A 9,548-nucleotide genomic window follows, 5' to 3' on the forward strand; every position below is an offset into this window, starting at 1 on the left:
GGCCTCATCGAAATCCGCTATATAAAGGCGGCCGCACCCGGCTAACTCCACACCACAACACCAACCCCTCCACATCCTCCTCCCTTACACCGCATCTATCATGACCGCCAGTGGGAAAACGTTGTGGGGCAGTTTGTCGCTGGAGATGAAGCACGCGGTGGCCGCCCTTGCCGCCGCCTGGCATAGCAGCTGTGCCAGGCAGATTGAGGTCGACTTGCCAGCCAGCTCGCCCGAGCTCTCTGACGACGAGGACGACACCACGATGGAGACAGGCTCCGACGACTCCGCCCTAGCTTTGGCGCCTCATGTGCACGTCGGCTTCACCATGGAGAAGGCGCAGGCGCACTTGAACGCCGCCATGCTGGAGGTGCAACCTATGACATCGCCTTTGTCGGTGTTCCAGTAGGCGCAGGAGAAACAACGGTTGTACCGCTATTCTTCCTGGAGCAACACCGGCTGGCGGAAGGCCAGATCTACGACGAGCACGTCAGCGAGGAGGCCATGATGGCCATGGCCGTGGCGAACCCAAATTTCGTCACGAAGCAACATGCCATCTACGATGGCGTCCGCGCTCAAGCCGTCGCTCGGCAGGAAGCGGCAGCCGCGAAGGCGCAGCTGCAGGCGATCGCGAAGAACATAGCCAGCTGCGCCTCCTACACGCCGCCGACGAACCATCAGCCAGCCCGATGGGACGACGACAGCCAAGGCGCCACCATTTCCCTCACGTCCACCGGCGACGGACAAGGCGCAGACTTCTCCAAGGATGAGTAGGCCACAGGAGGCGGCGGGGCATGGTATCCCATGTGGGCCGATCCATCTCCCGTGTTCTACTCTTTCCCGCCAGAGACCGCACCCTCACTTCATCGGTCTTATCGCCGGTGCTCATGAAAACGGCGAAAGGAGGACGACACAGGCTTGAACGTCGGGCGCCGCCGTAGGATAGGTTTAGGGCAATTCTTTTTTCTTTGTTCTAAATGTTCAAAATGTAATTAAATCCGCCGTTTGTATGAAATCCATCATGTTTGTACAAAATTTGCCCGTGTTTGTATGAATTTCATCCAGTTTGTTGAAAATTAGTTTGAAATGTATGTGTCTAGCATTGGATGGCTGCCTCCCGCATCCATGTCGGCGGACTGGTTCCCCCCTGTCTACGTACGGATGCGGGACATTTTTTGCGGGTTGACATTGGAGATGCCAAAGTACTCGCAAAGAAATCATTATATAAGCACAATAAATGGCATGAAACTGACGGCTCTAAGCACAACAAATAAATAGGTACTAGAAGGGTTGGGCGTGCTTTGCTGCGTCGTTGGTGATGTTGAGATTCTTACGAAAAATACACATTTTATTTTAAACTATAAGGTGTATTATTTTTTTGAAAAGTAAAACCTCTGTAAGTGTGATCAAATTTATAAAGAAATATATCAAAATTCGTAATATCAAATTGGTGTTATTAGATTCATCATGAAATGAACTTCCATTTTTTGGCATAATATTGAGGATGTCGACATTTTTGGCTCTAAACTTGGTCAAAGTTAAAGAAATTTGACATTTCCAAAGAACTAATATCCCTTATATTTTGGAACTCATGGAATATTTAGTTTGGCGGATGGCAGAGACGATGGAGTGTGTTTTATGTTTATTTATAATGTAGTTATTTTGGTGGACTTTTCATGGTGTGATTTTGTGTTATGCGCTAATCAACTCATACTTTTGTAGGTAAATTTCTACAGTGGTGGCTACATGTACTATAACGATGCTATAGTATCATCACATGATGGTGCTTCTTTTCTCTAGGTGGTAAGAAGGTGCACGGGGTTGATATTTTTTTTAGCCAGTTGGTGTTTGTTGATTTGAAAAATCATTGGCATAATCAAAATCGTAAACCAAATTCAAATTTGAATATCTCAAACGAATAAACGAATAAAATGGCTTCAAAATTAGGGAGTATGATGAATTAAAATAATTAAATGAGAGATCCTTGAAAAATTATTGACCCATGACCTAGTTCCAATTAGAAGACCTCAATTAATTGTGAGGACTTAAAAATTACTACCTCTCTCTTAGTTTATAGGGCGTACGTGTGCTCTTAGGTCGTTAATTTGACCAACCTAATACAAGTCATATATTACAAAAAATATACCAATATAAACTTCAGATGTTCTATTTTCAAACCGTATAATTTTTGTGTTATATAGTTTATATGAAGGTGATAAAATTGGCAACCTAGGTATACGCGTAGGACTTGTAAACTGAAACGGAGATAGTAGGAAGCATAGTGCATAGTATAAAAGAATTGAATGAGAGCTTTGAGAAATTGTTGACTTGGTCAAAATAGGGTGATCTAATTCCAATTGGATACCTCAATTGATTGTGAGGCTTTTACCTCTAGATAGCTTAGTAATATAGTAGATGTTCCTCTCATCAAGTTTTTTCTTTCTTTCCCAATTCCGCGTGCACTCGTGGTTCTCTCCCCTATCTTCGGTCTCCGCCTCATGAGATCCATCCTTGCTTCGTCATGGTTCCTGATTTGGTGTATCCAGTGATGAAAAAGATGTAAGTTTCCTGTTGCCAGGTCCAACAAGAGAAAAATTGGACAGATGTTTCAAAGATTCCAAAAAGTCATCGGTCACTTCTGATTTGGAAAATTTCCACGATCTTTCAGACTGAAAACGAATAGCATGAAACCGATGGTTCTAAGCAACTTGCCTCGTTTGGAAAATTTCCACGATCTTTCAGACTGAAAACGAATAGCATGAAACCGACGGCTGTAAGCAACTTGCCTCGAATCACTATCTAAATACCCTACAACAAGAGGAAATGAAAAAGAAAAAAATAACACTATATAAGCACAACAAGCTTCTAGCAAGTCTGCAAACCAGCCTTTGTTTGCGTCCCCCTTTGTTTGCGTCCTCTAAACATGTCGATCCTCGTAGTCATGCAGTTTTTCATGGTTGCCTCCCTTTGCCTCCCGTGTTCGGCCAACACCATGCATGCAGCCACCTTGTCCGCTGCTGAAATTTCCACAACAAGCGCCACTGACCACCAAGCGCTCATGTCATTGAGATCTATGATCAAAGAAGATCCGTTCCAAGCACTGAATTCATGGGAAAACCAGTCAATCCCTATGTGCCAATGGCGCGGAGTGGCCTGTGGCACGCGCGGCCACCCCCGTGGCCGTGTCGTAGCACTGGATCTTCATGGGCTCAACCTTCTTGGCACCATTTCCTCTTCCATAGGTAATCTAACTTACCTCAGGCATTTTGGCCTCCAAGAGAACCGCTTTTATGGTACCATACCAACAGAGGTTGGGCATCTTGTACAACTCAAGTATCTGAACGTCAGCAGGAACTCCATCGGCAGGGAGATCCCGCCGACACTGGCCACTTGTGTTCAGCTTCGAGTTATTGATTTGAGGCACAACATGCATAAAGGCTCAGTGCCTCAGGAGTTGGCATCCCTGGATAATCTTGAGGTACTGGCTCTTGGGTACAACAACCTTACAGGAAGTATTCCTGTGGAAATTGGAAACCTGAAAGCCCTGAAGTATCTTCATCTGAGAGCAAACCTGCTAGTAGGAGAAATACCAGTGGAGGTTGGAAATCTTAGAAACTTGACCGATTTATATCTTAATTTCAATGGTCTGTCAGGTTCTGTTCCTGCATCTCTTGGAGGCCTCCAGAAATTGCAGATTCTGTATCTATCGGGAAACCAGCTCTCAGGGCTGATTCCACCTTCCCTAGGAAACCTCTCATCTCTACTAGTTCTAGATGTCCAAAAAAATGGCCTAACTGGAAGCATCCCTGAATCGTTAGGAAATCTGAATCTCCTCAACGTCCTTTCTCTCACATCTAATAGTTTTACAGGCTCAATCCCTCACACTCTTGGAAAACTAAGTTCTCTCGTTGAGTTTTATCTGAATGGGAATCAACTCGAGGGTTCTATACCACCTTCTGTCTATAATCTTTCATCCCTCCAATATTTTGTCGTGGAAGTCAACAACCTCAGTGGATCTGTTTCAGATGACTTGGGTAATAAGTTTCCACAACTCAAGCAACTTAGCATAGGCCATAATCAATTTCATGGGTCCATCCCAGAGTCTTTGTGCAATGCTTCAATGCTTGAAATCGTTCAATTGGGTCACACCTTTCTTTCCGGCGTAATACCAAAATGTCTTGGAGCTATGAAGAGCTTATTGGTATTGTTTCTCCAATCTGGTCAGCTAGAGGCAAGGAATGACGCTGATTGGGACTTCATTTCTAGCCTGACAAATTGTAGTATGCTGCAGTACCTAGATCTAGGCAATAACAAACTAGAAGGGGTGCTACCAAATTCAATAGCAAATCTTTCCACAAACTTAATAATTCTCGGCTTGGCAAACAACATGCTACAGGGAAATATACCTGAAGGAATTGGAAACCTTGTCAACTTGCAATACTTGCACTTGGAAGATAATTTGCTACATGGAAAAATTCCTGAGTCGATTGGCAACCTTGCAATCCTGGGTGAACTATACTTGTCAAACAACAGTTTATCTGGACCAATTCCACCAAAACTTGGAAATCTCACAGCATTAAACAGACTCGTCCTCGCCCAAAATGTGCTTACTGGCCCCATACCATCCAGCCTTAGAAGCTGTCCATTGGAGACACTAAGCCTACAATTCAATAAGCTTGTTGGTCCTATACCAAAAGAGATTTTCCTCATATCCTGGGTGAACTATACTAGTTAACTGGGACGTTTTCTCCAGACGTTGGTAATCTAGTGAGTCTTGGATATCTGGATTTGTCTGGCAACAGGATATCTGGCTTAATTCCTGCTTCTCTAGCTCAGTTTGGAAGTTTGCAGTATCTCAGTATGGAAGGAAACCTACTTCAGGGAACAATTCCAGCATCAATGTCACAGATGAAAGGCCTTCTAGTTCTTGATGTTTCAAGAAACAACTTGTCCGGGGACATCCCAGTCTTCCTCGCGGACATGCATGGGCTCGTTACCCTGAACATGCCATTCAACAATTTTGAGGGTGAAGTTCCAAAACGTGGATTATTTCTGAATGCAAGTGCAGCTCTCATTGAAGGGAACTATGGCTTATGTGGAGGTATACCACAATTCAACTCGCATACCTGCTCAAATCATACACCCAAGAAGTGGTCTCACAAGCTTGTCATGTTGATCTCAGTAGGCAGCGCAGTTTTTTGCATCATCTTAGTACTATTTGCACTATTTGCACGACGGAAATTGAGAACCAAATTTACAAAGACAAGACAGGTTCCATCACTCCATAGTGGACAGCATATGAGGGTTACCTATGCTGAATTAGTGAGAGCGACAAGTGGTTTTGCTTCTGAGAGCCTCGTAGGCAGAGGAAGCTTCGGCTCTGTGTACAAAGGAACAATGATGAATGGAGATCAGGAAGTGATTGTCGCTGTGAAGGTGCTCAACCTCCAGCAGCGAGGGGCATCTCAAAGCTTTGTTGCTGAATGTGAGACTTTAAGATGCATCAGACATCGAAACCTTGTGAAGATATTGACTGTCTGCTCAAGTATTGATTTCAGGGGTCTAGACTTCAAAGCTCTCATATTTGAGTTCATGCCAAATGGAAATCTTGATCAAAAGCTACACAGCCGTCTCCTGGAAGATGGGAGGCATGGGGTGCTCAGTCTCACCCAAAGGATAGACATTGCCATTGATGTAGCTTCAGCACTCGAATACCTTCACCACAATAAGCCAGTGCCAATAGTTCATTGTGATCTTAAGCCAAGCAATATTCTCCTCGATAATGACAAGGTTGCCCATGTGGGTGACTTTGGACTTGCAAGGTTCTTGCACCAGGATGATACTAGCCTCCCAGAGATATCAAGTGGCTGGGCTACAAGAATGGGAACAATTGGATATGCTGCCCCAGGTTTGCCATTAACCACTGATGTTCATCTTTTATGTACCAATTTCTCATTCGAAACTAATTTCACATACATTTCTTTTCCAGAGTACGGTCAAGGAAATGAAGCCTCGGTCTATGGTGATACCTATAGCTACGGAATACTGTTGTTAGAGTTGCTCACTGGTAAAAGGCCAACTGATGGTGAGTTTCTGCAAGATCTAAACTTACATAGCTACGTCGAGATAGCACTTAGAGACCAAGCCACCAACCTGGTCGATCTGTGCTTATTATCTTCACTGGAGGAAGGGACAAAAATGCGAGCTGCATGCATCAATTCAGTTCTGCACATTGGGATATTATGTTCGAAGGAACTGCCAACTGATCGCATGCAGATTGGGGATGCTACGAGAGAGCTACTGGCGATCAGAGATAAGTATCGCATGCACCTATTGAGTAAAGGTGGGTCCATCTAAATGCTTGATGGCGCTCGCTTCATTGTGATCAGTATTCATCATAGTACATCAAAACAGAAGGTGGTGCAAGCTTTGTTGCTGCAATTCACTAGCCAACTAATATGCATGCCTTCTGAATGGAATTTCAACATGATATGGTAATGGTTTGTGAAGGATGGGAGCCGCACAATGCAATGTATCTAAGTCATCGGGCCACCAAAAATTCTAGTTAGAACTTATAGTGTAATTGGGATCTTCTTTATGTTAATATATTTATTATCGAGAAAAACACATCATGTTTTCTCCGTTCCTATCTTGAGGCAAATTTTTGGTAGTTACTGGAGAAGTAAGAATATTGTGTTATCATTGAAGGGAGACTTGAAATTTGTTTTGAAATTTTGATGTTGTAGCTGGATTTTAAGTATCAGAAATTCTAGTTTCAGAACACCCAATGTGTTGTATCACTAGGCAGACGCTCCGACCTCGCCGCATCACACACACTTCTATTATATATTGACAAAAGAAAGTATATACCGACAACGCTTGTAATGATCATCAACTAATTGGAGATTTATACCTTAAAAAAAGCTTGGAGATTTATGCATGAGTTTACAACGCACATTGTGCACTACGTGCTCGAGTGGATGAGGAGACTGGTGCAGAATATGCGTGTTGTATTCTGGGATTTGGTTGACTCTTGACTAATTTTTTTTTCTGTTATCTAAAGTGGTTGTAGGGTGAACTAAGCATAACTTAGAATCTGTTGTAGGATCATTCAAAACAGTATGCTAGTACCTTAGGAAAGAGATAATAATTTGACATAAAGATTTAGGGACAAACGAATGAAACAATTCAGAGTAGTATATTAACAAAGCTAGTTGAGGCACTTTATATTTATTGGTAAGCCTCCTTAATTGTCAATATATCATGTACTGAACCACCCAAGAGCAACAAAAGGATTTCGATCTAGAGTTAAGAATAAACATTTGGTTTGGCCGGCATATAGTAAGCATAAAAGGCTAAGCATTTAAGCATGTTTTAGCAACACTACAAGTTCTACACATCGTATTAGTACACTTTAAACAAGACAGTACTCAGTTAAGCGTGTTCCTTGAAAACAACTGTAGCAATCTTGTCCTACTGAACAGATAGGTTTACACCCAAAACATCTACTTAAAAGTAGAAACATTCTAAAAATAGCCATTACTTAATAGGATCATGCAGCTAAGTGCATGGTTACACAAGAACATGGAGGAAATATGATCACGTGTGCCGATTACAAAGGTCTAACTGGCCAACTACAGAACATGAATAGATACCCAAAAAAACAGAAAGCAGATAAAATAATATATTCTATATTAGAAATTTTCACTAACCTCAAGTGAGTGATGATTGAATCCAAACTGGCGGTGACCAGTTCAATCTTGAATTTGAACTAGGGGGCGATAACTCGATGAAACTACCATCTTCCATATTAAAAATAACAACCTGCCTAAGACTAAATCTGTGACAGTAGATATAATCAAGCAAGTCATCCGTGTGGTAGATGCTATTGGGAACCAATGCAGGAAAGTCTTTCACTGGGAGAAGGAACGAGTTGTTGAAACCAATGAACTTTGCATGATCTTGGAGGTTATTTGTTTCGATTATCTTTTGTCCAACAAAATCAATCTTGTACACAAAAAATTTGTCGGCAACCCCTTCTGTTCTCCCATTCTCCTTATTATATTTATCATGTCTCCATATCTGGAAAAAATCTCCCCATGGTGCTTGAACAATATATCTACTATGTGCTTGGTAAGATATGATTGACTTTAAAATGACTTTTACTTCAGCAGAAGTTCCATTAAGATATGATCTTGGATGTTATTTGTTTCAACGAGCTTTTGTTTAACAAAATCAATCTTGTACACGAAAAACTTGTCTGCAACCCGCTCCTTTCTTCCATTCTCCTCATTGTATTTATCATGCCTCCATATCTGGAAAAAATCTCACCATGGTGCTTGAACAATATATCTACTATGCGCTTGATAAGATATGATCGGATTTAAAATAACTTTCACTTCAACAGAAGGTCCATTAAGATTAATAGAATCAATCTCACCCCTAACACAAACACCATAAAATAAACCATCATTGTTGTTATAAAGTATATCTTGATAAGCCCTACAATTTGGATTTGCATCAATCCAAGTCCATTTGGTGTCCCCAATCCTAGTATAAGAGAGTTGATCCTTTGGCAATTGTACTCGGAGAACTGTGCAGTTTCCATGCAGGGGATCACAAGAAAGAACAACCCTCACATAGAAGTAGAAGCGGGCTTCTTCAAGTGTAAGATGGTACGGCTCCATTTCAGTGTCAAAATCACGAGAGAACAAATCCAAGTACAGAACATCATATCCATCTAGCACGCCTTCTTCAGCGTAGCGCAGTCTAACATTGTTCATGGTTTCAGGTGGGGGCATAGCTATCTCAGCTCCGGTTGCAGGGTTGAGTAGTATGAGATTCGAACCCTCATCCGCAGTGATGAGTCAGCCATAGGAGGAGCCCATGACGTGGCGTGTGCGGAAGGCAGGCTCCGGTAGAGTGACGTGGTAAAGCTTGTTGGTAGACATGTTATGCAGAGTGACCGTGTCAGCATCACGGTCGCCAGATGAGTAAACGAGGCAGGGACTCTGTTTCGACGAGCACAGCCGGAGACGACGGGCCTCCAGATAAATGAGGCGCCAGGATCAACAGACGGCACCTGAGCTGAAGAGATCTGGGATCTCGAGAGTGCCAAAGATCCGGAGGAGCATGTCGGCCTGAAGCTGGGACCAATCACAATCGGTGCTCCAATCTGGTGAATCATCGGGAACAGAAGCTTTTTCCATCGATTTTTGCAGAACCCACAATTGTGTGTTTATGATATAGGGACAAGGGTAGCTCCGAAGCCAACTGGAAGGTGGAATCAGTCTGCAAAAGGACTTTCAGAAATACTGTGCACTAGGACCTTCAGAAGGATGCTGGTTACCCAGAGAAATATTGCACACCTGCACTCATAACCTAGGAATCATCCCAGAAAGCTAATCAGAAGAAACAACTGGACGGAGAGGAATGAATCGGGCGCTCGCGTCTAGCTTCGAGCAAAACCCTAGGGCCCCTGGAATTCGAACGCAGAAGGGTCGAGGCCGAACTGCGTAGCAGGAATTAATAAGCGGAGCCGGGCGGGAGCT

General features: G+C 43.1%; 1 pseudogene across 1 annotated transcript; it reads left to right on the forward strand.

The window, feature by feature from the left end:
- Window positions 1-2,317: 2,317 nt before the first annotated feature.
- LOC123060556 (receptor kinase-like protein Xa21) lies at window positions 2,318-6,768 on the forward strand (annotated as a pseudogene). The gene has a single exon (XR_006428028.1). The product of XR_006428028.1 is annotated as a receptor kinase-like protein Xa21 (transcript).
- The last annotated feature ends 2,780 nt before the right edge of the window (window positions 6,769-9,548 follow it).

Source organism: Triticum aestivum, chromosome 3A (genome assembly GCF_018294505.1).
Source record: "Triticum aestivum cultivar Chinese Spring chromosome 3A, IWGSC CS RefSeq v2.1, whole genome shotgun sequence".
NCBI lineage: Eukaryota > Viridiplantae > Streptophyta > Magnoliopsida > Poales > Poaceae > Triticum > Triticum aestivum.